The following is a 27,810-nucleotide window of genomic DNA, read 5'->3' on the forward strand; positions in this document are numbered from 1 at the left end:
GATGACCTAGGAGGGCAGATTTGGTGATCAGTTTCCTGTGCAGGTCTTGCTTTCATTGTAAAGAAAACTTTACACAGTATTTGATAAGCATGAGAAACAAAGTGTTTATGAGATGGTTGAGTTTTTCCACAGGGTAAAACAAAGCGAAATAACGGGTTTAACCTTTCTCTGGTGACCACTAATAGAATGTGAGAAAATAAAATAGAATGAAGCCACATCATGGTAAATTCAGATTGAAAATTAGGTTCTTCACTGACAGGTTGATCAGTCACTGGAATAAGCTCCCCACAGAAGTGGTTGTGACACCAGCCTGTCAGAGTTCAAAGAGTTTCTGGACAATGCTTTTCGTGACATAGCTTAATTTCAGGTACTCCTGAAGTGATCCATATGGGTCCCTTTCAATTTGAGACATTCTATGATTGTATGATAAAAAGAGATAGATAGATAGATAGATAGATAGATAGATAGATAGATAGATAGATAGATAATATAAACCCATACCAGGAAGAACCTTAAAAAGGGAATACATCACATGTATATGGAACAAACAATTTATCCATAGTATGATTAATCACAGAATCAGGGTATGTCGAGTTGGAAGGGACCTAAGGAGCATTGAGTCCAACTCCTGGCCCTGCACAGAACCATCAACAAGAGTTCTAACAGTCTCCAGTTTATCAAATGAACAACAAAGAACCTCATTAATAACACCGTCAAAGCTGTCACACAAGGACCTCATTTCCCTCTGTGCCTTTTCTCTTGTGCCATGCTCTGTGTGTCTCCCACCTGTGGATCCTATGTTGGCAGCCTCAGCTTACACCAAGCAGAGCAGAAGAGGGGCTGTAAGAAGACTTGTGCCCCCTCGAGGTCTTCACCAGCAGCTATTAGAAGTTTTTTGCCTCTTCAGCCTCGAGTCTGGATTTTTTTTAATATGTTTCTCATCATAATTTTCTCCCTTTTCCTTGGTTTCTTGCTCAAGTTTGGAAGCTGCACTCTCAGTGTGAACTAACATAAAGGGCTATTGTTTTTATGCAGGGACTAGCAGACATGGTCAGACCTGTACCACATATTAGATCTGCAGAATTTAAGATAAAACTGACTAGGGAATTATCACTCAACAGCTGCTAAGATCTGCTGAAGCCAGCTGTGGCCAAGGCAATCCCAGGCAACTGCAGAGACCATGAACTGCCAAATTAATTAAAAACTACACCTTTTCATTTTTATAGCAAATATCATGTTCTCTCTGCTATAAGGAAGGGGACAGTGATTTTATGGGTGGCCATATGCCCTTGTGCAGTGAAGGCTCATTTATTACTCCTTGTGGAGAAAGGAGAACATGAATACACTTCTCCCAGAGCAGAATGTGTGCATGTGATAGCACAAGCTGCACTGCTTCAGCACGACACCTGAGAGGTCATGTGTGATATTCTCAATGTCACAAAATGCCTCCTGCCAACTTTAATGGATCTGGTGGACATGGGCAAAAAGAGTGATATCTTTATTATGGGGACTTAAAATTCTTAATTAGGCCGCTTTCTGAACTTGAAATTGTCTGTTTTCCTCTGATTGCCACTGCTCACACTTACGTGCTCTGAGTGGGAAGAAAGAATATAGAGATTGTCTAGGCTCTTGTAATAATGCAGAATAGCCAAATGTATTATGGCACTTGCTATCTTTTAGACAAAAAATTTGGTGATCACTTACCTGGGACTGTGACTGTGGTGAAAGCTGCCCTGATTGGGTAAAAGTATTTCTTAAACTGGTGGTGATGGACAGTACTGTGACACGAGAGTGTTCTTTGCTCTTATCTCTGCTTTGCCCTGGCAAAATGCTGCTATTACACTGACACTAAGGAAGGCCCCCTGCTTTTTCCGAAACTGAGAATCATTCCTTGTTGCTTTTTGCAAGATCTTGTGTCATTATAGTCACAAACATGATCCTTGAGATCATATGTCTGTTTGTTATCTACATATATTGATTATGTACTAAACTCACAGTCGTGATTTTTATCTGATTTGGGGAGCTTGAACTCACATCTGCTATCAAATGGCTAATGAATGATAGCTCACTAAGCTGAAACCATCAGGTCTTCTACCAGGCACTTTCAAGATACACTAATGGGCTTTCTTCTGTCATCAAGGACACACTCAAGAGCTTCTTTTCTAGGGATGTAGCTCAACTTCACCTGCCTGTTGACTTCAGAATGTAAATGCCCTCCTCTGCTGTTTCAGTTTTTCTGATCTGGGGGGGACCAGGAAATAAATGAACATTTTGTACATTATAGAGGCATTCCATCAAATACAAAAAACTTTAGCAAGACTTTATAGCTATATGTTTGTTATATTCAATATGACGAAAACTATTATTATCTCTTGTGTTATGTATTTATACACATTATGTAAATGTTGAATGAAAGTATATAATGTGTGCAAGACAAATCTGATGAGTATGAAAGTTAGAGTTACCTTCAACTCTGCTATTTCTCTGCAACTCTATGTCTCTACCTTCCTCTCCAGTCTAATTTCTATAGTCTTTGCAAAAAGTTGAAATTTTCAATATAGTGCACAAAGATCAGATTAATTCTGTTTTATAAAAGTATTTGGCAGTAAATACTTGTGTCACTTGAAGTAATTTCTTTATAAGTGTCTAGGTAAATTGCTGAGTTCAGGCTCTCAAACTAACAAAACAAGCACATAACAATAGTGCAAATTGTCCTGGTACAATACGCTAATGTGCTTCCAGAAAGGGTGGCATGGGGATTTAAAATTAAGCCAAATTTATTCTTTGTTCTCCTGTGTCACCAAGAGGAGCAAAAATTATGTGGGAAATGTGGCAGTTAAATTAAGAAAGAATAGTAGATAATGCTTTTTTATACCCAGAGGCTGTAGCGCTGGATGAAAGGGAACGGTTTGAAGGAGGAAATAATGAGAGGAAATTATTAAGCAAAGTTTAGATTGGGTATCAGGGAACTCATCGAGACAGTGAAATCTGTTACAACCTGAAATTGTCTCCCAAAGGAAGATGCTGAAAGCTTAATTGCTTTGGACATTTTTAACAATTCTTGTCAAGCTGCATGGAAGAAATGCTGAGAACAATCCTGGGCCAGCAGAGGGATACAGTTGGTGACGTGCTTGGCCTTGCCACTTATTGTTCTGATTTTTTAAGTGTCACCAGGGGTGACAGTGATTACTGTAGCAATTTTTATTGTGGGTAGAGGCCTGTTTAAGAGCTCAGTGGCATCTCTGCGTCGATCCAAACTTGCCTTCAGGTGTAGAAGTTCAGTAGGAATAAACTACTGCTGTGTTTGGGGTGATAACAGTAAAACCAGCACTTAGTTCACCTGGATAGAAAAACTTTTAGGTGACCACAGGAGTGGTCAGGGAGAAATTTTCTTCAAACTGCATAAAGTGGAATGTGGTTGGGTGCAAGGTATACAAGGTCTCTGCTGCTCGCTTGTGAGAGAAGGAGGAGGAGAGGAGGGTGTCCTTATTTGTCTTGAGGTCCAGTTGAAAGCCTGACCCTGAGCGTTCTATAGCTTTTCTCTTTGCATCAGGCAACATTAGAGCAGGAAGGCAATACACAACAACTCTTGTACAGGACTGTTTGGTGAAATTAATAAGCAAATAGCTGTTAAAGTTTAATTATGCCCTCCTCCTATACAAATCCAGAAAGATATTGAGGATACAGAGCTATAAACACTAAGAAAGTAGGAGAACTGCATAACTAAAGAATTTCATATTAGTTTTGCAGTGCGGATTTTTGCACGGTCAGATTTAAATCCTATTAACTGAAGTACAGTGTAAACTCATTTGTATTAATGTATGCCACTGTGTAGGCACATGAACATGCCAGAAAACAGGTATTAAGAACATTGCAATTTCTTGTGGAAATATATGGCATAAACATCCAAAAAGTCAAAGAGCAAGGACCCAAAACCAAGAGGAAAATAGTTGTTTTTCCAGGAAAGGAACCCAATGAGATTTCAGTAATGAAAGGTCCTGGTCTTCAATGTGTCTGTGGCTAGAGCACATTTCTTCTTTAGGCTGTATATTTCTTTGACTAAAAGGTCAACGTTTCCTCTGTTTGTTTCCTGGTGAAGACTGAATTTTTGATGAAAACACACGTGGAAAGTGAGGGAAAGAAGAGTGAGTGTGTTCAAATCGTGAAATATTAAAAACCACCAGGAGCGAGGTGCCCTAGTGTATAATTCACCCACAGATGGGATGGACAGGCAAACTAAAATGTATTTGTACTCGCTGCCTTCTGTTCCTGCAACATTTCACTGGTGCAAGTCTGCCTGGAGTGCTCTTTTGTGTTCGCCCAACTCTGTTCCAGGCAGGGTGGTGGCCTGGGAGGTGGCTGGCAGATGTGTCACATCCTCCTGTCAGGAGCGGCCAGGGGCTGCTGTGATTTGTCCTCGCAGCACGTCTGCAGGTGAAGTGCCTGTTTGCACACTTCTGGTGAAGGATTACCCACGGTATTCCACAGCAGGATGGATTTATATGTCATCCCACGCTCTGGTCACTGCCATCCGTTTGGCAGATTTATTTGCAGTCTGTTTCTACAGTTACCATGAGAGGTCTTTTGGATCAGGGGCCATGATTTTATGATGTGTAAATCATCTTGCAGAGTGGGTGTCCTGTTCCATTTTGGGACCAAGAGCAAGCATTGAATTTCCAGGCATGCCTGTTATTGTTATTCACAGCAAACCAAACCCTTTTCTCAGTCTGTGCAGTGGGAGAGATGTTTCTCCTTGTCTTGCATGGGAGCAGGGTTTACTCCAGTCCTTCCTGTGTTTTCACCAGATGTAAAACTGCAGTTTTACCCTTTTGATGTGATGCAGTTACAATGTTCAACCATTTGCTGAGTTAAACATCTGTTATAAACGCCTACACACTGACCTGTGGAAAAATTCAGATGTATCATGGGTCAGATAGATTTCAAAGGGCTTGTAGAAATAGTGACAGAAGGATGGCAGCGGTGATAATAATGCATTGAGTAAATTACAACAATCAATTTTAATTAAAAGAAATGAAGATAAATCTTCAGAGGGATAAAATGTCACTCAGAAAATGTGGCAATAAATGTAAATATCTTGCCGTGCTCCTGGCTTTGCTTTTGGAGAGGGTGAAGGGGGTGACACACTTCAAAGATTCTACATCAGTTCAACTGCATTATTAGAGATGTGCTTAGCAAAGAAATATTGATCTTAACAGCACAGTGAATTTGAGATAAGATCTGACAGTATTAACAAGAATAAAGCTTGATGATGTCTTCTATCCTAGAAAATAGCATCTTGGGATATAAAATAAAAAAAAAAGATAAATTTACATTTCAATATGTGAAAAATCCAGATGTAGCCTGTGATATAAGGTTTTGTTTTGTTTTGTGTTTTTTTGGTAGCTTTTTGTTTATTTGTTTTGTTTTAATTCCTACCTATAAATTACTAATTTTAAGGAAATTATTTTGAATTTGCAGGGTGTGGCTTTTATTCCATATTGCTGCAGAGCATTTTTCCTTAGGTAACAAACAAACATAGTCGTAGATTATATAAGGGAACTTTTTATTAAGATTCAGCCACAACTGTGCAGCCATGGGAGAGTTATTTAAATATATATATATAATATTTAAATATATGTATTTCTTATGCAACCACTTAAAACCAGACACACTGATTTAGGGCATGAAGATCTTACCTTCTGAAACTGCATGAGCTCCAGGGGAGGCCTTACCACCACTGAGTTAAGAATATCACCAGTGCCCTTGTCTTCTGGATTGCATTGCTATTACTACAGAGCAATTCTTGAGGTTTTTTTTCTTTTTCATCATAGGCTGTGTTGACTTGAGACTTTGAAAATGGGGATTTGTTTCCAGTCTGGAATTGCAGCTGACTCCTGTGATTGTGTCTGGGTCCTCAGTTGTGTCCCTGCTGAAAGCTTGGCCCCTCTGGCCTGCTGCTCCCATGGGACTCTCTGCTAACACATTTTTAGACCTAATGGGGGTTTGGAACCAGATGACCTATAAGGTCCCTTCCAGTCCAGGCCATTCTGTGATTCTGTGATTAGAGATGTTTCTTATCTGGCCACAGAAATGTGATATTTAATAGTTTTGAGAGCTGTTCTAGTGAAATTGCCAGAAAGAGCTGCGCATCTTTCTAGCAATTTCTGAGGCTGTGCATCTTTCTGGCAAAATACAGGCTTTTATCAGGTTTCTATTATTATTAAAATGGTTATTAGAATTTTCTTAACAGAGAAACTGAACCTTTGCATTCTGGAAACCTTCACAGCGAGAGAAAGAGGAAGCAAAGTCTCATAAACAGACAAACAATAATGTTTTATTGACTACTTTGAACTAAAGAGGAGCTTTATATTACATGCTGACTCCTGCTGAAATATGGATCCTTTGGAAGGTTTGAAACAAGAGGTAGTCTCTAAATAGCAAAGGCTATTTATTGCTCAGAGTCTGTGGTCAGCTGAGACAAAAGCAGGGGTCAGATTAATGACACCAGACATAGATGTAAATGGTTTCAATTCCATGGGAAACTTCCTAAGAAATGATTCAGCGGAACAGAAAACCTGAGAAAATTTAAACTCTAATTTGAAAAGACCAGCTTCTTAAAATATGTATTCTTTGAGATGGCTAAGTGAAACTAAGTTGTATAAATTTTTATTTGCCCGTCTGTTGGCTTACAGAAAACCTTAATTAGCATGTATCTATCTAAGAGATTAATACGCTTTTTTTTTTTGCCTGGTTTAGGAAAATCACAATTAGCCATTCTTTCCTTCAAAATGTGCAAGAACTCTATTTTAAAGATACAAAAGTAATGCAGCTAGCTGCTAATAATTACAAAGATTTTAAGGCCACAGTAATTTAATATTTTGGGGGGTCATTACTCTTGTAACCGACTTATGCTTATGGTAGTATTGCCCCAAGAACTAACTATTGCAAACTTATAATTTATTATGTGAGATCTAAAAAAGAGACCTTTTCTTAGTGTTTGCTTTTAATTTTGCTCTTCTTGGCTTCTATTTTGTGTGATATATAATTAATTACTCCGTTGAATCTCCAGAAGCCAGATACTGTGTCTGTGGCTTTAGAGATGAGACATAAACTTCCAAATTACACTTTATGACCCAGTGTCCAGAGCTAATTTTAGCTTGTCTGCAGCTGCAGTGATCAGTTTGAGTATCTGCTGGTTGATCCAGTCAGAGTGCCATGATAAACTGATGGCATCAAGTCCTACACTTCAATGCCCTGTTTCCAAAACATCTTCTGATATGTCTGTGTGTCATGGTTACTTGCTGTGGAGTGCAGAGAAGAAACTGGGAATGGTAGCTGAGATGCTGACAGCATTTTTGTCATGATTTAGTAAATAAACTGGGTTTAGGGCAGAAAACTTTCTTGCCCCAGTTTCATTGTTGGGGGAGTAAAAATAGAGTGTCCAAATGGGAATGGGAAGCTCATGCTGCTTGATCTGAATGTTCACAGGCAGCAGACTCTGATGCAATGGTATAATCTGAATTTGTGGAAGAAATAAAAGATGAGAGGTGGGAATATTAATATATGTGAATCCTTTCTTCTGTAACTGAAGAACTAGTGAAGCAGCATCCCAAAGAGACCCCTTTGGAACTCCATTTGTATTGCAAGGGAACCTGAGAGTCTCTGGCAATATATTGCTGATGTTCCAGTTGAACTCCCAACCTGGTACACTGCTTTTAAATCTCCCTGTAATAAACCTGCTTTTAGGCTGATCTGAAGAAGTTGTTTCCCCTTTTGTGAGAGGGGAAAGCTCATGGACACTGGTCATGGCACTAAGGTTATCTCCAGGTAGTTATGCCTGAAAGTTGTGATTTACCAAACATATCCTAACAGCATCTTCTCACAAAACTGGGGCTGCCAGGTGCCAAGTTAGTGTGGAGTACCTTTGCAAATGAAATCACGGCTTCTGGCAACTGCTCAATATTGAGATGTTTTCTTCACTGAGAATATTTTATTATTTGCAGTTGATTTACTGACTTGCAATACTTTGTGACAAGCATAGGTGCCCAAGACTTCACTAAATTATGCTCTAAGGACAAAAATTATGTAAATGCTGGTTCTGTGCAGATCAGATAAGTTGTTAAATATTGGGGACATCTTTTTATTTTGTACAGATGGTCCATATGCTCTCGACTGCTGAAATGATAACCCATATACAGACTGAGATGCCAGGTTTTGGAGATTTGCCCTTCATTTTTAACATGAGATGGGAGTGGTAAGAGAGGCATGAGGATGTAGAAGAAATGATGAATCATGTGATATTTTGGATTTCTCCTCAAGCTAGTTTCAGGGCATAGCTATTTTTAAAAGAAAAGGAGCATCCCACTGTGTGTTAAGATGTCTTTTAGGGATACCTGATGTTCAAGAATTGAAGCTGGTACTATCTTTTTGGAAAAATATGGTGATTATGTATGCAATTTTCAACATACTGTCAATTCTGGAGCGTTCCCACAAGGTGTCACTTACCTTGGTCATCCCTGGCTGACGTTTTTCCTTTAATGCCTCTCCATCTTTTACAATTCATCCTATTTTTCTATTATTTGGTATCTTAACTATTTACTTTTGCATCTTTTAAGTATCTCTTCCACACCTCCTTTGCTGTTTTCTTGTGAAGGGGGGAAAGTTGGTTTCCAGCCACCTAGAGCACGAGGTTAACTCACGGGGTAGCTACTTGCTTCCCGTTTGCAACACAGGAACAATAAGTGTTCCTGTCTCTGGCAGTCTAGCAGAATGATTCACAAGGAGAGGAAACATATTTCCAAAGCTATATCATATGTGTAAGAGCTGATTTGAAATTCTGGGGAATTTCATTCTCCAGTTTATGGATTATGAATGAGATTTATATTCTCTAAAGGAGGGATTGAAGCACAAACCAAAAAACAGTAGCCAATGGTAACCACTGAAAACAGTGAGAATCTTTCCATTGCCTTTGCTAGGCATTGGATCTGGTCTTGGTCACAAAAGCTGAGAGGCAGAGGCTTTTGGCAGTAGCTCTTCAATAACTGCAAAGAAAATTACCTGAGAGTGAATAATTCCGCACCTATGTATTTACTCATCCAGTGAAAAGAAATGATAAATCAAAATATTTTACCCAAAACCAGAATGGATTTATAAAATTAGAAGTCAAAGAATCACCTAGGTTAGAAACACATCTTACACATCTTTTAAATATCTCCAGGGATGGTGACTCTGCCATTTCCCTGGTCAGCCCAATTCAATGCTTGAAAATCCTTTCTGTGAAAACCTTCTATTCTCCAGCAGATCAACACTCTCACCCAACTCAGTGTTGTCTGCAAACTTACTGAAAGTGCACTTGATTCCCTCATCCAGGTAATTAATAAAAATATTAAACACTAAACCCCAAGGAACCCCACTAATGACTGGCCACCAGCTGGATTAAACTCCACTCACCACTGCTTTCTGGGCCTGACTATCCATTCAGTCTTTTACACAAATAGTTCTATCTCTTGAAATCCAAGAATCATTTGTAGAAAAGATTGTGTAGAAATAAACAGGAATATCCCAAAGTAAATGCTTATTCACTGCAGCCGATATGGAAATGAATGTGCACATTGTTGCCCTAATTTTTATTTTTCATAAGATTAATTATGTTTTCATAATTTCTCATCACAGCTTCACATTTCTATGCATAGCTTAAAGTATTAAAGACTCCAAATCCCATTGCTGTTTTTGTAATACATCCTTTTCACTGTTTATTGACATCATGGCAGCCAAAGCTTTGTCTTTATGCTGTGTTCCTTGCAAAGATTCCTGTCAAACAACAAAAAGATCCTTATTTCAAAAATACTGCCTTTTGCATGTAGTGACACCCCTTGGTGGTAAAACCCAAAGTAGCTTCATTTTAGAGATGAGAGAGGCCTAATATTGCAATGGCATCTGATTCCTACTGAAGGCCAACTGGAGACAAACTATCTTACCCACTTAATATCTTCCTGTTGGGCTTTTTTCTGGCTATGTGTCCTTTGGAAACACTAAGAGCATGTGACATCCATGCACATATGACAAACAGAGAATCGTGTTTTACAGAGATAAGATCAGAATCACAAAATTACAGAATATTTTGAGTCAGAAGGGACATACAAGGATCATTGAGTCCTATGAGGTTAAAAGTGATACGTGCATTTGCCTCAATTCAGAGCAAAACTCAGGTTCAGGAATATGCAAGGGTGTGTAGGAAACATGAAAGTGTCCAAAAGAAGGCAGTGAAGATGCTGAAGGGCCTTGAGGGGAAATCCTGTGAGGAGCAGTTGAGGTCACTTGATCTGTTCGATCTGGAGAAGAGGAGGTTGCAGTTACAGCTTCCTGTGAAGGAAAGCAGAGGTGCAGACACTGATCTCTTCTCTCTGGTGACCAGTGACAGGACCCAAGGGAATGGCCTGAAGTTTTGGAGATTAGGAAAAGGTTCTTCACCCAGAGAGTGACTGGGCACTGGAACAGACTCCTCAGGGCAGTGGTCAAAGCACCAAGCCTGACAGAGTTCAAGAGGTGTTTGGATGATGCTCTCAGGCACATGGTGTGCCTCTTGAGGATAGTCCTGTGCAGGACCAGGAGTTGCCCTCAATGATTTTTGTGGCTCCCTTCCAGCTCAGTGTATTCTGTGATTCTGTGAAATTGTTTCCAGCATGAATACTACTGGCAGGGGACAGGGGAGGTAAAAAGTGGGGGAAGGCAGATATTGTTAGTTGCACCTGATGCCTTGGGTTTTGGCTTTTATATTTTTCAGACTCTGTTGCTTGGTGTGTAACTCTGAAACTTCATGTTAGGTGTTGGTAAGTTCTCTTTGAAGGGTAGTTAGACAAAACAATCCTTTCCCAGCTAGAAAATCAAGGACATCCATCACCCAAAAAGCATAAACAAAGGCAGAGGGAAAGGGCCAAGCCGAGGTGTTGAGACTTCGTGGCCTGAAGCTGTGAAGCTGTCCAACTGTGGTTGGACAATTGACCCCAACATGTGGATGAACCAAAACTTATAAAGGTGTAAAACTCGTGACCATGATCCATCTTGAATTCAATTTGGGTGTAGCTACGGCCAGGTTCTTGCACTGCCCAAGGTGTATCCTTTCAATAAATACCTATTTTATTCCTTTTGCTCTGTCTAGTCTCTGTTCCAGGTCAGCCTTTCCAGGCGTCAGTTCAGGCGATTCAGATGGGACGTTAAGGCATCTGGAAAACCCCTGGACTGGAGGTAAATCCAGCTCCTTCCCCCCACACCTGCAGGGTGGCCAAGCTGCAGTCCAGAAGGTATCAGAGCCCAAGAACTCTCAGGACTTGTACAGAGATGCATGAGTAATTGGATAAAAGTGCTATTCAGCTTTAGCAAGTGAGTTAGGTGTTTAGAGATCTCTTGAAATTTTGTTTAGAGGTCCAGGCGGAGTTGCTGGTGCTCTCCATCTCCCCACTGGTAGTAGGAGAGGGTGGTCTCTGAAAACCGGGCTTAGATTGCAGTGCTGTTGGCCTGAGGCCAGCAGTGGCACAGTTGGGTTAGTTCCTGCTCTATGACTCTGCAAGGTGGGGATTCAGATCGCGTCTCTTGCATGCTCTCTCTCTCTCTCCCCCCCGGTTCTTTTAATTTCTACGGGTTCTCTTACTTATAACTGTTAAGATATAGGGTGTATATTCTCCTGTGAGTGCTGTAAGGATAATATTCCCAGAGATTCTCCCTTAGGGTTAGTACTGAAAAACTAGGGGAACCTAACTGGTGGGAAGTAATTGTTTTTAAATCCAAACTTAAACTCTCAGAAGTTTGACTTACGAACTTAATAGCAATGAGGTGTGGCCAAAATTTGGTAGTTTTGATAAGAAATTAATATCAAGTTGGATTTCCTGTATACATGAAGACAGATACCTCGATGAATTAGAATATGCTGGGCTTTTTATGATCTTAGCATGTCAACAAAGCCCAGCAGCAAACAAAAAGGAACATACCCTAACTCAGAAAACACTTCTCTAAATGCATCAACCTGTTGCATATTCATAGACCTTCATGCATTATTTAAAATCACAGCCCCCCCAAACTTTAAATCAACTTTTTTTTTCTTTTTCCTTGTGACTCCTTGTTGGCGCACTCCCTGATAATGGAGATCAATAAATTCCTTCCCTGGAGTTCTGGTGTTTGTCACCCCTGTCTTCATTCAGGTAGGATAATCCAAGAATGTGAAGAATTTTCTGGTTATCTTTTTACCATTCTCTGAGTTGGTTACATGAACAAAAGCTTTTTACATCACCATGTTACATTCCAAGAAAAAATATATTTATCACACTACTATTTCTAAGTTTTGTTAATAGCAGAACTAAAAGAAACTATATTAATTCGGCAAAGTTTTCCAACATTACACATATAGCATTCATTTTAATATTTACGAAAAACCAGTAATATAATATGTACTTATAACAGGGAGCATGCCCCTAGCAAGGTCCCAGCCAGTGAAGGAGGAGAAAGGCAGGCCTTGGCAGGCATGGACACCGCCACCTCCAACCCCTGCTGTTGTCACCGCTGTCACCGCTGTCATCTTTGCCAGGGAAAGGGGCAGGGGATAGGGACAGCCACGTGTGGGCCCTCCCATGAGGATAGTGGTGATTCTTCCACTCATAGGCCTGTGAGTCTCCATAGCAGCCCTGAACGCCAGGGAGCTGCCTCAGGAGATGATGCCATTAAAGCTAGCAGGGACACAGACTGGCTTCCAATACGGTGTAAGTCTTGCTTAACGCTTTCTAGGATCAGGACTAGTTGAAGTAGATTATATGCTGCAGCAGAGTCAGACAGCTCTTGCTTGAGTGGCTCCGAGGAGGAGGAGGAAATTGATGAGATAATTGCTGCTTTGAGCAAGTGAGGGAGGGGGAAGATAGCTAAAAAGACCATCAAAGAATGGAGCCCAATATTGAAAGGTATTAGATCAAACAATCAAAAAGAAAAAGAATGAGTTCTACAAGCCCCGTTATGACAAGCAGTTGGCAACCAGGGGCCGAAATATGTAAAGGTTCCATATGCCCTTATCGAGTTAGAGCAGTGGAAAACTGCAGTGGGGAAATATAAAGAGAACCCAGATAAAGTGGCCACATCAGTAGAAAGAGCAATTAACTCACAAAACCCTGGTTGGGCTGATTTGAGCTCTGTGTTAGACACATTACTTGATCCCACTGAGAGATAAATGGTCAATAAAACTATCACAACATCAGTGGAAGCCAGCATAGTTCATGGGCTGCTTCAAGGCAGTCACACAGATATTCCCCCTTGAAAACCCGGGGTGAGATCCAAATATACCAGAACATATGGTGAAGTTAAAACGATATCAAAGCCTTGTGGTATATGGGTTAAAACATGGTGTCCCTAAAGCTAGAAATTGGTAAAAGAATTACGCAGTAAAGCAAAATTATGATGAATCACCTACTGATTTTTTTAACAGAATAAGAGAAGCTGCAATCAAATATATAGATTTAGATCCTGAGTCAAATTATGGTAAAGCCCATCTAGTTCTGTTGCTTATGGGTCAGGCTTCAGATGATATAAGAAGAAAGCTGCAAAAGATAGAGGGAGCTCAAGACATAGATAAATTGCTAGAACTAACCTGGAAGATGTTTCGAGACAGGAGCCTAACTGAAAAAGTTAAATCCCAACCTAGTAAGAAGGCAACTCAGGAAAAGTCATCTAAGAAAACTTGCCCTACAGAGAAGGGTCAATGTGCTTACTGTAAGAAATAGGGACATTGGAAGAAGGACTGTCCAGCTCTGAAAGAAAAATCTTCAGTTCCCCAACTCCCCAACTGTTTGTACACAGCAGTACAAACTTCAAGTGGATCAAGTTCCGAGTGATGGGGACTGAAGGCTGAACCCAGCAGAGCCTTCGGTTATAGCTAAGCTGGGGAAAGATGACAGTGACTTTTCAGTAGATATTGAAGCAGCATATTCTGTGTATGGAAGTAGAAGGGAAACTGAGTCATGATACTGTACATGATGGGGTGACTGGGGTAAGCGAAATGTGGCCTTCCAACCTTTAAAATTCTAACTGGGGAAACACTGGATAACTCATCAATTCCTCTATATGCCTAACTCCCCATAACCATTGCTGGGGAGGGATTTGTTAGAAAAATTAGAAGCAGAAATCAAATTTAAAAAGGGGAAGGGTATAAGAGCTGTAATTCCTGAATCTAAATTTGCCCAAGTTACTGCACTTTTTATACAGGATAAAAGTGAAATCCCCATTGAAGTTGAAAATGCGGTCAATCCAATAGTGCGGGCCAGTGATATCCCAGGAAGATCCAAACAGACAGAACCAGTGAGTATTGCACTCAGACCAGGAGCACATTGGTAAGGCAAAACCAGTACTCTTTAAAATTAGACAACCATAAGGGATTGGCATCTATAATTGAAAAATTCCTACAACATGGTGTATCAGTGCAATATGAGTCCAAATTCAACACCCCCATTTTAGCTGTCAAGAAAGCAGATGGTAAGAGTTACCAATTAGTGCAGGATTTAAGAGCAATTAACAAAATTACAGTGGACATATACCTAATAGTAGACAATCCCTACACCCTTTTGACCACACTGACAGGAAAATTAGGGTGGTTTACTGTTGTAGACCTGAAGGATACCTTTTTCTGCATTCCTGTACAGAAAAACAGCAAGAGCTTTTTGCTTTTGAGTGGGAAAATCCTGAGACAGGGAGGAAAATTCAACTTACTTGGACAGTTTTAGCCCAAGGTTTCAAGAATAATACAACAATATTCAGAAAACAACTAGCAAAGGAATTAGAGGACTGGAAAAGACAGGAGCTAGAAGGAGTTATTCTTCAATATGTGGATGACATCCTGATTGCAGCCAGAACTAGAAATGACTGCCTAAAATTTACTACAAGTTTATTAAATTTCTTAGGACTGAGTGAGTACTGAGTTTCTAAAGACAAAGCACAGATTGCTAAAGAAGCAGTAGTTTGTTTGGGGCTTGAAATCTTTCATGGACACCAACAGCTCAGCAAAGAACAGGAAGAAGCCATTTGTCGACTCCCAGAGCTCCATACTGTGAGAGAGATGCAAGCTTTCCTGGGAATGGTTGGTTGGTGCCATTTATGGATAGCAAATTATGCTGGTAAAACCCCTATATGGAGCATTAAAAGCAGCCAAAAAAGGAATTATTACATGGACTGAACACACTAGAGCACCTTTTAAACAGGTGAAACACCCACTGATATCATCTCCAGCACTGGGACTGCCAGACTTAACTAAACCTTTTGAACTTTTTACATATGAGAGACTGAACGTGGTTTTTGGGTTGCTAGCACAGTGCCTGGGAAACCAATGGGGGGCTGTGACCTACTTTTCTGAACAGCTAGATAATGTTGCCCAAGGTTGGCCAGGGTGCCTGAAGGCTGTGGCAGCCACTACCATCTTGATCCAGGAAGGCCGAAAACTCACCCTTGGGTGACACGTTGTAGTGTGTGTACCCCATGCAGTAACAGCTGTTCTTGAACAAAAAGGGGGGACATTGGTTGTCTGGTAACCAGATGCTTAAATACCAATCACTGTTCTTAAAGCAGGACGATGTCACCTTGAAAACAACTTGTGTTGTTAACCCAGCCACATTTCTGCCCTCCATCTTAATTGACAATGAGCCTGAGCATGACTGTCTACAGACAATCAAAGAGGTCTATTTCAGCCAACCAGATCTGAAAGATGTGCCCCTGGAAAATCCAAGCTGGAAGCTTTTTACAGATAGAAGCAGCTTCATGAAAAATGGCAAAAGGATGACAGGTTATGTAGTAACCACACAGGATAAGGTGATTGAGGCAAAGGCCCTGCCAGAAGATGTGTCGTCATAGAAAGCTGAACTGATTGCACTGATAAGAGCCCTAGACCTGAGTGAAGAAAAGAAGGTAAATATATGGACTGATTCTAAATGTGCATTTAGTGTTGGCCACGCCCGAGGAGCCATCTGGAAGGAGAGAGGACTTCTGAATGCTCAAGGTAATCAAATCAAACATGCTGAACAAATACCCTCTAAGAGAGTATTAAAAAACCCACAGAGGTAGCTATCATGCATTGTAGAATTCACCCAAAAGTGAAAACCACTCCAGAACTGGGAAATCATTTTGCTGATAAAGAAGCAAGAGGAGTTGCAGAAAAAGGTGTTCTCACAGTAATTCCACAAAAAGAGATTGATTTGTCAGGATTCACCCCAAAATATGACCAAGCAGACCACAAACTAATTAAGTTTCTTAAAGCTGAGATCACATAAAGTGGATGGGCTATTACACCAGCAAATCAGGTTGTAGTCTCATCCCTGATCCTTTGGAACCTAGCTCAGAGAGAACATGAAAACACACATTTCAGAGTTGAAAATCTTCTGAAACGTGTAAAAAAAGGTAGTAATAGGAAAAGGAATGACTGATATTGTACAAGCAATAGTGAGCAAGTATGAAATCTGCTGTAAAAACAACCCCAACACAAGGAAGGGAATTGTGTTAGGAGTAACAAAGGCAGAAGATCTTCCTGGAGATTACTGGCAAATAGATTTTGCAGAGTTAGCATGCAAAGAGGGATATTGGTACATACTGGTATTAGTTGACACCTTCAGTGGATGGCCAGAGGTTTACCCCAGTCACACTAACACAGCCAAAGAAGTGGTAAAAGTTTTTCTCAGTCATATAATTCCAAGGCTTGGGGTTCCCTTGAGGGTGTCATCAGATAGGGGACCGACCACACTTTGTGGCAACAGTAGTTAAAGAGGTTAGCCGGATTTTGGGGATTACTTGGCATCTGCATACATCTTATAGATCCCAAGAGAAGGGTAATGTTGAACATATGAATGGGACTCTCAAAATACAAATTAGTATAATTTATCAGGAAACATCCATGACATGGGTTCAGGCCTTGCCTAAAGCTTGAATCCACATACAACCAAGATGGAGGGATAACATCAGTCCCTGTAAAATACTGTGGGGCAGACCATATAAAATTCCACATATTCCAGCTTAAATTCACATGAAGGGGAAAGTTGATTTACATAGATATCTAATGGCATTAGGTTCCACTTTGCAGAAGCTCCAGATTTAGTTGTGCTATTCAGACCTATAGGACTGGACACACCTGCATATCCCTTCCAGCCTGGAGACTGGCTCTATGTGAAGTGGTGGGACAGTGATCCTCTACAAGCCAAATGGAGAGGACCATTCCAAGTTCTGCTGAACACCCTCACCACAGTCAGAGTTGCTGGCAAAGGATCCTGGTTTTACTACTCCAGAGTTAAAAAAGTTTCTGCTCCTGAAACAACTGTAAAAACAGACTGATACAGATGAATACATGGTTTACATGATTCCTCTTCTGTGCCTAAAGAACTGTTCATGATAATCATTATTTTTCTTTGCATAATATCTGATTGTATGAGACACTACTGTTAGATATCTATTAGTGTTCATTATTACTTATTATTATTGTTGTTATTGCTAGCTCTGTACTGTTAGATACTTATCTATTATTAGATATGTACTGTTAGATATGTACTGTTATTAGATACTTATCCATTGTTAGATATTTATTTACTGTTAGATATTTATCTGTTATTATTTACTATTGTTAGATACTTATCAAATACCTATTATTAGTGGATGTTTAGAATAGAGACTTGACAAGGTAAAGGCTTTGTCAACCCTCTAAAGTGGGGAAATGATGCCTTGCGTTTTAGCTTTTATATTTTTCAGACTCACTGCTGCTCAGTGTGTAACTCTGAAACTTCATGTTACATGTTGAAAAGTTCTCTTCACAGGGTAGTTAGACAAAACAATGTCTTCCCAGCTAGAGAATCAAGGACTCCCATCAACCAAAAAATATAAACAAAGGCAAAGGGAAAGGGGCAAGCCAGGGGGTTGAGACTTCATGGCCTGAGGCTGTGGTTGGACAATTGACCCCCATGTGTGGATGAACCAAAACTTATAAAAGCATAAAACTTGTGACTTGGTTCCATCTTGGATTTGATTTGGGTGTAGCCCCAGCCAGGCTCTTGCACTGCCCAAGGTGTATCCTTTCAATAAATACCTATTTTATTCCTTTTGCTCTGTCTAGTTGCTGTTCCAGGTCAGCTTTTCAAGGCATCTCACCAAGATGGAACTCCACTGAATGATGAATTACCCACAGCTGCAGGAGTTTCTTACACTTTGCCTCTATCCTCCTGTAAGACCTATTATTTAATGTGAACCTCCCCCCTCCCCACATGCCCCCAACCCCTGGCTGTGTCTTTATTCTAATTGTGGAAGTTAGGGGAGCATTTCTGGGGGGTGGGCTAGGTGCTCTTCAGAGGTTTCTTCCAAACCAAACTATTATGTGATTCTATGAAGCAGACTGATACCTTGTCCATTTGTACCTTTCTAGACAAGACATCTCTCTCTCTGCTTCTATGGTTGTCCTTTATTCTCTTACAGCTGAGCTGTGTTTCTGTAATCTGTAAGACCCCCAAAATGGGTTTTTGTGGTGTTCACTCAAATCTGTCACAGGGAATAAGTTGTTAATTTTGCAGTTTAGGGAGCAGATGCTGATATGCTGTACGTTGAATGCTGCTGTTGTGTATTCCACAACTTGAGTTAAAATTGACTCAATTGCAGCTTAATAGGTGTTGAGCAGACTGTATAAATGCAACTCATTACTGCCTAAATGTTGTGGAGCATTACGGTGAGCAAAGACAAGTGTCAAATAAACCCTTTTATCCCAAGATGGAATAATTCCCTCCTTTAATCCTAAAACAAATGCAATTTGTGAGAAGTCAGACATGAAAGAGACATGTGCTTTGATAGGCTTTATAAACTGGTTTTGGGGTAAATGTGATATCCAGAGAGACATATCATGCCTGTGGGTTAGAACAAATTCTGTAAATAATTAGTGGGGTAAAGCTCTGACAAATAAATGGTAGGTGCTTAATCTGAGCTCAGCCTTTGCCTTTGTGGGTTGTGATTAGACTATCAATGCCGTATCTGTGTACTCTTTTGTTTTTGATTTAATATTGCATCACTTTTATCCCCAATCTGGTGATAAGATAAACATAGCTTGGATGCGGGAAAAGAAACAGCATTTTCCCATTTCAGTTTATCCTTTCTGACATTAAATACATTCAAGGCACACTTTTCATTTATATTCCAGCATCTGATTTTGAGTGAATGTATTTGTAATAGGAACTTTAAGGCATGCATGCTTATTTTGACATCTAATGTTAAATGCCTTCAATATGTACCACGGCATTCAATTCCAGTTAGCATATGCTACTGGGTTTGACTTTCTGATTACAGACAATATTCCAGTAGAGAATGAAAGCTCACATATTAACAGCTTTTTTCCCTGATGTCTCATAGGTATTGCATAGCCTTTCTTTTCATAGGAAATATAGAGGTAGATGCTGTCACTAATAGTGCTAAAAAGCCTTGCTTGGTGTCTCTCTGTGGACTAAATTCCAGTCCCATTAAGATCAATTAGAAGGTTCTTCCTTCCTGCAAGGAAAGCAGAGAGGGCCTTATGTCTTTGAACTGCACTGGTTGCAAATTTCTTCAGCACACAAAACATCTTAGTCATCAGTTTGGAGAAAACCAGTGCTGACAGCACCGGGGATTGTTTTGATGTTCACATAAATGCTGCCTTAAAAATAACTCATGAAGGTGCACTTAGTTGCAAACACATTTTAGAGCATTGTTAATTGAGAAAATGTTGAGGTGCTTTAAAAAAGTTTGTAAGTACAGAAAAAAAAGTTCAGAAAAAAGTTAATAAGTTCAGAAGACACAGTATTAATAATAGTGAATCTGCCTTGTAGAAATGCACAGCTACTGTGTCAAAGGTCTCTTGTAACATTAGGACTGTTGTGAGCATAAAAAAAAACCTGTGTGTTTTTGTACTTGGTTTTTTCTGTCCGAGCAAGATTCTGCCATCCTCTGTTATTCATCATATGTGATGATAATGTCTAATTAATGCCTTTTTTTCTATGCCTGGAAAATACTGCAGGAAATCTGAATCAACATCAGTGGGCAATATCAGTATATATTGACACTATACACCAAGGGTCAGCTTCCACAAAAAGGTAATTGCAGTTAGTTCTGGGAATTTTTGTAAGGTTAACAGTAGTGGAGGTGCTACCTATATCTAACTATCTAATCTATCTATCTCTAGGTGCCTGCAAGCCCAGAATGAGGGATGCCTGGGAGCAGACTCAGTTGCAGTTGTGACTGAGTGTGCGACCATCAGGAATGGAAAGATTTCTGTGAAATTAATTCTCCACAGATCTGCAGCCACCTTGACTTTTATCAACTCATGGCTTGGCTCATGCCTGATGATTTACCTTGCTGTGGCACTGGGCCTGATGTAATTCTCTGTCTTTAGCTCAAGTCTGGACTGACTGAGATGCTCCAACTGCAGGGAAGGTGGTGCCTGGGCTGATATTTAAATGCTCCTTGACCTGTACCCTGTGACTCCCAAGCTTGCTGAGTGGATTGTGTCTACCAAAACCAGCAAGTTTTCTTTCTCCCTTCATGCTTATAGAATCCAAGTCTGCTGTAGCAGTGGAATATGTGGGCAACTGTTCTATCTTACTCATGACCCATGCAGGATATTCAAATTCAGGAAACAATCGCATCATTTATTTTTCATAGAGCAATTTCCTTTTAAATTGTATGGAAATGCAATGGACAGCCTTTTAATTTTTTTATAAAAATAGATTTCCTTCATACATCTAGTTTTATTGTTGTCATTAGGAAAGAGAGAAAAATAAGAAAAATATTCAGATAGATTCAGGTGCAAGTAGTTCATGAACAACAAAGGCAGATTTTAAACAGCTCCAGAATTGCAAGCCATATTAATGCTTTCTAATATGTGTGCATATTATAAATATGTGTTCACTTTTCTGCTGACATATTTTCCTAGGGGAAATAAACACATTTTCCCAGTTTTTCCATAGCACTCACACCCTGGGTTTTATTTCATACCAATGGAGCGAAAAGCCACATAAAGGTTTGCATGATAAACAGAGATATCTTTCCTTATCTAGCTATTATGAAGCAGCCATCAAAATTAAGTTAGGAGTGAAAGGAAATAAAATCAATGGTAATGAAGCAAATATTCTGATACATGTTAACATTTTACTAAATGACAGTGATGCTAGGTTGTAGCAAAACATTCATTTGTTCTGGACTTACAACGCCAAAAATCCTGTTCTGTTAACATGCTATTCCATCTTTACTTCTCCGTGGAAAACATAACAGCTCTATGAGGTGTTATGGATGCCCATTTGCGTTTAAAATCTGTGAGGTCCACTGGCTCACTGTCCCAAAGCCCAGGAGCCTGGGTACTATTCCTGTCTCTGTTGCTGGCCTTAGGGGGATCTGACACAAATTACTCCCTCTGAGGTCTTATGTGCAATTTAGATGCAAAGAGATGGGAGACGATCTTATTTAAAGCCCAGGAAAATACCAATGAATCAGAGGTGTTTTCATTAATAAATTTGATAATGGCAAAAAGTTTTGTTATGATCTCTAAGTTTAATGGCACCAGTCTTTGAACACTCTAAAAGTCTATGTAGGTCTCTTTTGAGGCAATACACGAGTAAGGAAACAAAAAAGGCTCCTCTCCAGTCAACTGAGAGGTGCAAGCAATTTTAATAGCTCATCACGTGGATCTACTTAAAACTCACACATACATGCCAAGTATTACCGGGAACAAGAAAAAAATAATGCTTTGGAGTCATTAGTGCTTACTTTGCGTTTGTATTATACAGATCTGTTCAGACGTTGAGACATAATTTCAGAATTTCCATGTGATGTTGAAAATCCACAGAGGATGCATGTTATAAATCAATAGTCTGTAGCTGTAGCCCCTTAGGGTTTAGGGCTAAAACATATTAGCTGCTAGGGAGGAAAGTGAACTTTGCTGTCAGATATCACTTGTCCAGTCTCTTGAAAGCCTTTGGGCTTATGAGCCAGGATTCCAGTGTTTATGGTCATGGCAAAAGGAGTGAGATAATAAAATGGCAAATAAAATGCTTAGGCTGGAACACAATCTAAAGGACAATAATTGCAAAATGAAAAGCTTAACAGAACCCGGAGGAAGAAGGAAGCTAAAGATGTTGAGATTTGTTACAGAGTCAGGCTTATTGAAGATTTAGCCTTAAATGATGTGTGAATTCTGTTTATGAATCTGGAAGTGTATTTGATCTGAGATATAAAGAAAACAAACAAACCACAATAGCAGGTTATCTGTAGCAGTTGGAGAGGAAATGAAATGAAACTGCAATTCTGGACATTCCTACATTTCCATTTCTGTTACTGTTTTTCATTCTAAGGATCTTTTCTATATGGAGACTCTTTAATAATGGTGCCCTATTTTTTGCCTCTGAAATAAAATGTAAGAGAAGTGCAGTAGGTAGCTGTCTGCAAATTTATTTCTACCTTGAAGAGTAGTTACTTTTTAATGAGAACTATAGATGCTGATTAATTGTGGTTCCTGTGTCTATAATTTAGGCAGGACACATTTGCAAACAGACTGCCCATCAAGCTGAATGCATCGGGAAATCCTTCTGTTTACAGTAACAGAAGAGAACATTTAGGCATTTCTCCCAGATTGTAACACAGAGCCAAGGCTGTGTTGGAGGTGCTGAGAAGTTACAGCATCTGTGAAAAAACAGTGGGTTGATGCTGCACACCCTGTATTCACCATGAAGGGAGTGTTTCTTCTGGTTGCTGTTAGCAGGATGGAGCAATGCTGTTTTGCCTAATACACTACATTAGAGGCTATTTGATAGTTTGGTAGTTGTCTCAATAAACATTTTTATTTTTGCATGACTTGATATGATTTATAATGTTTTTCAAGTTTTGAATTATAATTCTGTCTAAGCTGGAAACTTGACATATAAAATTGCTGAATTAAGGTCTCACTAGCATTCTAACGTGCCCTCTGTGGCAATCATGTGTTGTAGCATGCTTGAAAAGAGGCAGCTGTTGTAATCTTATGAGCAAATACTGTATTTAGATTCTGTTTTCATCTGAGTTGGAGGGTAAGTATAGTTTTTTAAGTGAAAGGATTGGCATTAAACATATAGTGCCAATGCTAGAGATTTTCTACTGCCAAAATACATGGGAACATGCAAGAAAATTATTCTTTTGCCTGAACAGCTTCTATTCAACCATTGTTTTATGGGGTTATTTTGTGCAGCAGTAATTGTAACCCATTGCGTAGTTTTTCTCTTGGCTTGGCTTATGACTGTGTGGGGTTGCATTAATACTACAAGCAAATGTAATGCCCTTCCTCTGGAAGGGAAGTATGGTGCCAAACTGTCAGCCAGAGCAGGGAGGGTCATGCTGTACAAGAAGTGAGTTTTCTCCATTCCACCTGACTGGGAGGAAGAGTTTAGCACATTGCAGCATCAGGGTGCAAGGTGGGTTTTGATCTGCTTTATGGCTTATTATATGTAATATAATATTGAACTCCCCGAGAACAAAAGCTGTTTGCCCTAAGATGGCTTATTTGGATTTGACAAAAGAAAGCAAAAATATGAAAATAGTTACTGTATAATAATGATCATTTGACTCATGGCTTATGTTTTTAGTTCAGTGGGTTTCTTGTATTGATTTTTCAGCTTGAACATTAATGAATTCCATTTTCAAGCAACATGCACCCTCTGGGATATTCAGACTTTCTGAATGTCATTGAATTAAGGCTGTTGGATGCTCACATGATGTGTTTTTTCCTTGGCTGCTGATGGAGGTTCCAGCTGAGTTTTTGTTCTGCTACACTGTTTCTGCTTCATGGTTGTTGTATCTTTTGATTTTTTTTTGGCACATAATCTAATGGCTTGATAATTTTAATTAAAACATTTTATAAGTATTCATACTAATTTGTATATGATTTGCAACATTTTCACTAGTGATCAGCTACTGTGTTGGGTATTCTCACATGTGGGCTGAAGAGGCATGTTTTTCCATGGATTTGCAACCACAGCTTTCTGTGGTTTAGAGGTTTTTCTATCATCTGTGCAATGTTCTTTACAACTTTGAATTCTTTTGAATCATTCACAATCAGCTCTCTTGTATTAGCTCTCAACAATCTCACCAGAAAACCATCAGGAGCTGGTTTCTTTACAGAACTATATTTGATGGTATTTCACTCTGAGCTTGCATCCTATTTTGAACATTTGAGGGTATCCCCTCAGCCTTCCTCCCAGATGCTGATGACTAAATTTATATCTTGTGCTTCCCCAGAACAATGACATAACATTAAATTACATTTAAGAGGAACACATATTTCCTTTATTTGAGTGTTTGATCCCATATTCAGTGCTATCTTAACTGGAGAGGAGGTATTCTGGTATGTCATGTACTTATAGTTATTACTCGTACTGGTATCCCTCGGTTAGGTAGTTTGAGGCACCAATTTATGATTAAAACATTGTAGAGAAATTCTTGTGGTAGTGTTCTTATGTTTCGTAACAGCAGTGATTATGGAAATGTGGTGCTGACATACTCTTTACAGTAACAAAATTAAAAAGTTTAAAAACTCCAAGTTTATCTCCAATTTACAGAAACAAAACAATCTTTGAAGAATAATATGATCAGGAATATGGCCCATGTGTAATTATATATGCACTCTGTATGCAAATGCACTTAAGTGCTCCACAGAATATTGCTTGCAAGAACTGATGTGCAAGTCCAGCTGTTTGCTGAGCTGTGAGAGACACAAGGGATGACTGTTCTTCTGAGAATTGTGTCACAGTGGATGACACAGCTGCAGGTTAAATCTGTATGTCACTAAAAGAAACCTTCATGTAGAAAGGGAAGACCCTGCTGTTAAATCCTAGAATAGTTTTTGGGTGGGGAAACTGAGCCACCTGGTGTTAGCTCTTCTCCCAGGCATCCAGTGACAGGACAAGAGCACACATCTTAAGCTGCACCAGGGTAGGTTGAGGTTGGACATTTGGAAGCAATTGTTCACAGAAAGAGTGACTGGGCATTGGAATGGGCTGCCCAGGGAGGTGGTGGAGTCACCATCCCTGGAGGTGTTTAAGGAAACACTGGGCATTGCACTCAGTGCCATGGTCTGGTTGACAAGGTGGTGTTTGGTCATAGGTTGGACTTGATCTCAGAGATCTTTTCCAACTTATCTGATCCTGTGATTTTGTGTGTCCTTATGATTGGCATCAATGCATACATTAACTAAGCTTTAAGTTAAGACATGCAAGTGCCAGTTTGCTGATATCTCTGCTAACTTTTTGTCATAAAATCAGCTGGTCCTTCACCTAGTCAGTCATTTGGCACAGAGACTAGGTTCAAGATTCCCTATCCTTCCTGTCTACCTGCTCACCATCTGCCTGCAGCAGTGCCACAGGGCCCAAGGAGCTTCCTAATATCCCTTAAAAGCAAGGAACTGAAATTTCAACTCCTCATAATTCTGCTGTTGTGCCAGAGCCAGGGAATACCTTCCTCTAGGGCTGCTGTGTATGTGTGTGCATGACTGTAAGTACCCCTGCATCCAGTACTACATATATTCTAAAGCCATAAAGCCACAGGAAACCTGGGCAAGTAAAGTATATTGCCGGGCCATACTTGCCATGAAGTTGATATTTTTCTGTTTCCTGCTTGAAATATCTCAAAGTACCAAGATGGGCTGCTTTTTCAAGTGATTGCACTTTCTGTTATTGCACCCACAACTAAGTCATCAAATCATTAGCTTTTTTATTTATTTTTAAACTCTTATCTTTTCTGGAATTTATGATGAATAATGGCAAACAAATCGTCCTCACTTTCAATCTCCTTTTCTCTTTGGCAACACATAGAAATATATTCCAGGACATGCTCTCTAGGGACAAATGCTTGTTTATTTTTGTGAATGTCACTTGATCAGCTTTTCAGACAAAAAAACCAAGCTGATCTATCATTTGCTAATTGCAAGGTATTGAGCTATATACAGGGCCTAATTTGCAGAACCAAACCCCTCTACTAAGCAGCCAGCTGTGCCCAGGGATGCCAGTACCCTTCTATAAAATGGGCTTGATTAGCCCCACAGGTCAGTCTGAGATATCATTTAACCACTTGTTGCTTGAACTCCTTAATTCCCAAATCAGTTTGGCACCTTTGGGAAGGGCACACCAGTCAATCAGAGCTGAGAAATAGGCAAGCATGCTGGGAATCCACATAGATAGCATATATTTCTCCAAGTAAATATATGGAGACATCTATTATTGAGGTAAATGAAAGCATCACAAAACTGTGTCAGTAAAATGCTATATAATAATATCAACAATAGTATCAACAATTAATCTGAGTCTTTTGTTGTAATAAATCCTGTCTTAAAGCTATGTAGGTTCTTTAATGTGACCTCTTATGGTGTTAACTGGCAGCTGCCAAGGTGTAAGTGGTTTATTCAGTTTAAATTTAATTGCTGGTCAGAAATATTCTCATGAAGAGAAAACACCTGAATTTGATAAGTCTATCCAATAGGAATTTTGTAAGGAACAGCCTTTTCTTCTGGTTGTGCTGTGCTTTCTGTGAAGAACATAATCTGCTATGCAAGTCTGTGCCTCTCAGAGGAAATTTATAATTAATATGTTGCTTAATGACACATTTCCCTTGACCATGGCATGCCATGCTTCCCAAACATCCTCTTACACTCCAGTGCCCTGCCGAAAGACCAGTGGCCTTTGTCAAACAGGAGAGAGTAAAGATACTTACAACAAATATTTCATCCAGCATCCACCCCTACAGCAGGTCGGTAAGACCATCACTCCACCCCAAATTTCATATTGTGTTTATGTGTGAATTGGTAATGTATGGTCTACTGCCACTGTCCAAAAAGTGTGTCTGCTCAGGAGCTATACCTTTAAATTATATGAATTCCGAAAATTGCTTTAAACTGGAGACATCCCACTTAGGCTGCCAAGAGATTGGTAAATAATACACATGACCTGCTGTTGCTAGGCAAATTATGTGTCCTGGCATAAAGGTAATTTTCCTGAGAAGAAATGTTTACTGAGTTTGGGGTGGCAACCCTTTCAAAGACGAGAGAATCCAAATGAATTGAAAAATGAGTGAAAACTCCTTGTTGGAACTTGAGCACTTTTTGTTTTGTTTATAAAATAATCATGTTTCAATTTTCTCACCTCTCCTGTGCTTTGCTCTGTTGTAATTAAAAGGCTATTGGAAAAGCTTCATAAAGTTTGTGGTTTTTTTCTGGTAAATTATGTATAGCTTTTAGATTATATGAAGCTATCTGCAAATTAAGCTGAGTTTAGTTGTCATTTTTGTGCCACATAGACACACACAAACTGTCCAAAAGAAAAGAGGGAGAACAAACACAAAGATTAAAAAATTCAAATAAAATGAAAATTTCATGTTAAAAAGAAAGTAATTATTTTTTTAAATTATGGGCATTTGAAAAAAAATGTTATTGACCTCAAATAAATTACAAAGCAAATCAGTGTAAACTGTTCCATTTGAGTCAAAATACTCTGGGGAGGGAGAGAGATAGAAGTACTAGGAGGGAAAAGCATTCCCATTTTCAGCTGACCAGAAGTTGTGACTTTCAAACTGTAATTTAATTTACTAAATAAAGGGTAGTGTTTCAATAATTCCAAGATAAAAAGTACTAGAAATACCACTAGAAAGAAAAGGCTGGATGGCGTGGTTAGACAGGAAAGTTCGGTCGGAAGATCGTCGCGGTGTACGGGAAGGTAGGGCCCCGCCCCTCCAGTCGAGTTAGCCAATAGGAGATTAGTGATGATGTCAGCAGACCGTAGTCATATA

General features: G+C 39.6%; 1 long non-coding RNA gene across 1 annotated transcript in view; it reads left to right on the forward strand.

Moving 5' to 3' along the window:
* LOC148224186 (uncharacterized) overlaps window positions 1-27,222 on the forward strand; it is a 98,924-nt gene extending 71,702 nt beyond the window's left edge. Inside the window, exons 2-6 of the long non-coding RNA XR_015802152.1 lie at window positions 11,159-11,244; window positions 12,140-12,194; window positions 18,113-18,220; window positions 20,030-20,105; window positions 20,195-27,222. This is a non-coding gene — a long non-coding RNA (uncharacterized LOC148224186). The remainder of the gene's footprint in view (window positions 1-11,158; window positions 11,245-12,139; window positions 12,195-18,112; window positions 18,221-20,029; window positions 20,106-20,194) is intronic.
* Window positions 27,223-27,810: the final 588 nt, after the last annotated feature.

Source organism: Sturnus vulgaris, chromosome 3 (genome assembly GCF_052056855.1).
Source record: "Sturnus vulgaris isolate bStuVul1 chromosome 3, bStuVul1.hap1, whole genome shotgun sequence".
NCBI lineage: Eukaryota > Metazoa > Chordata > Aves > Passeriformes > Sturnidae > Sturnus > Sturnus vulgaris.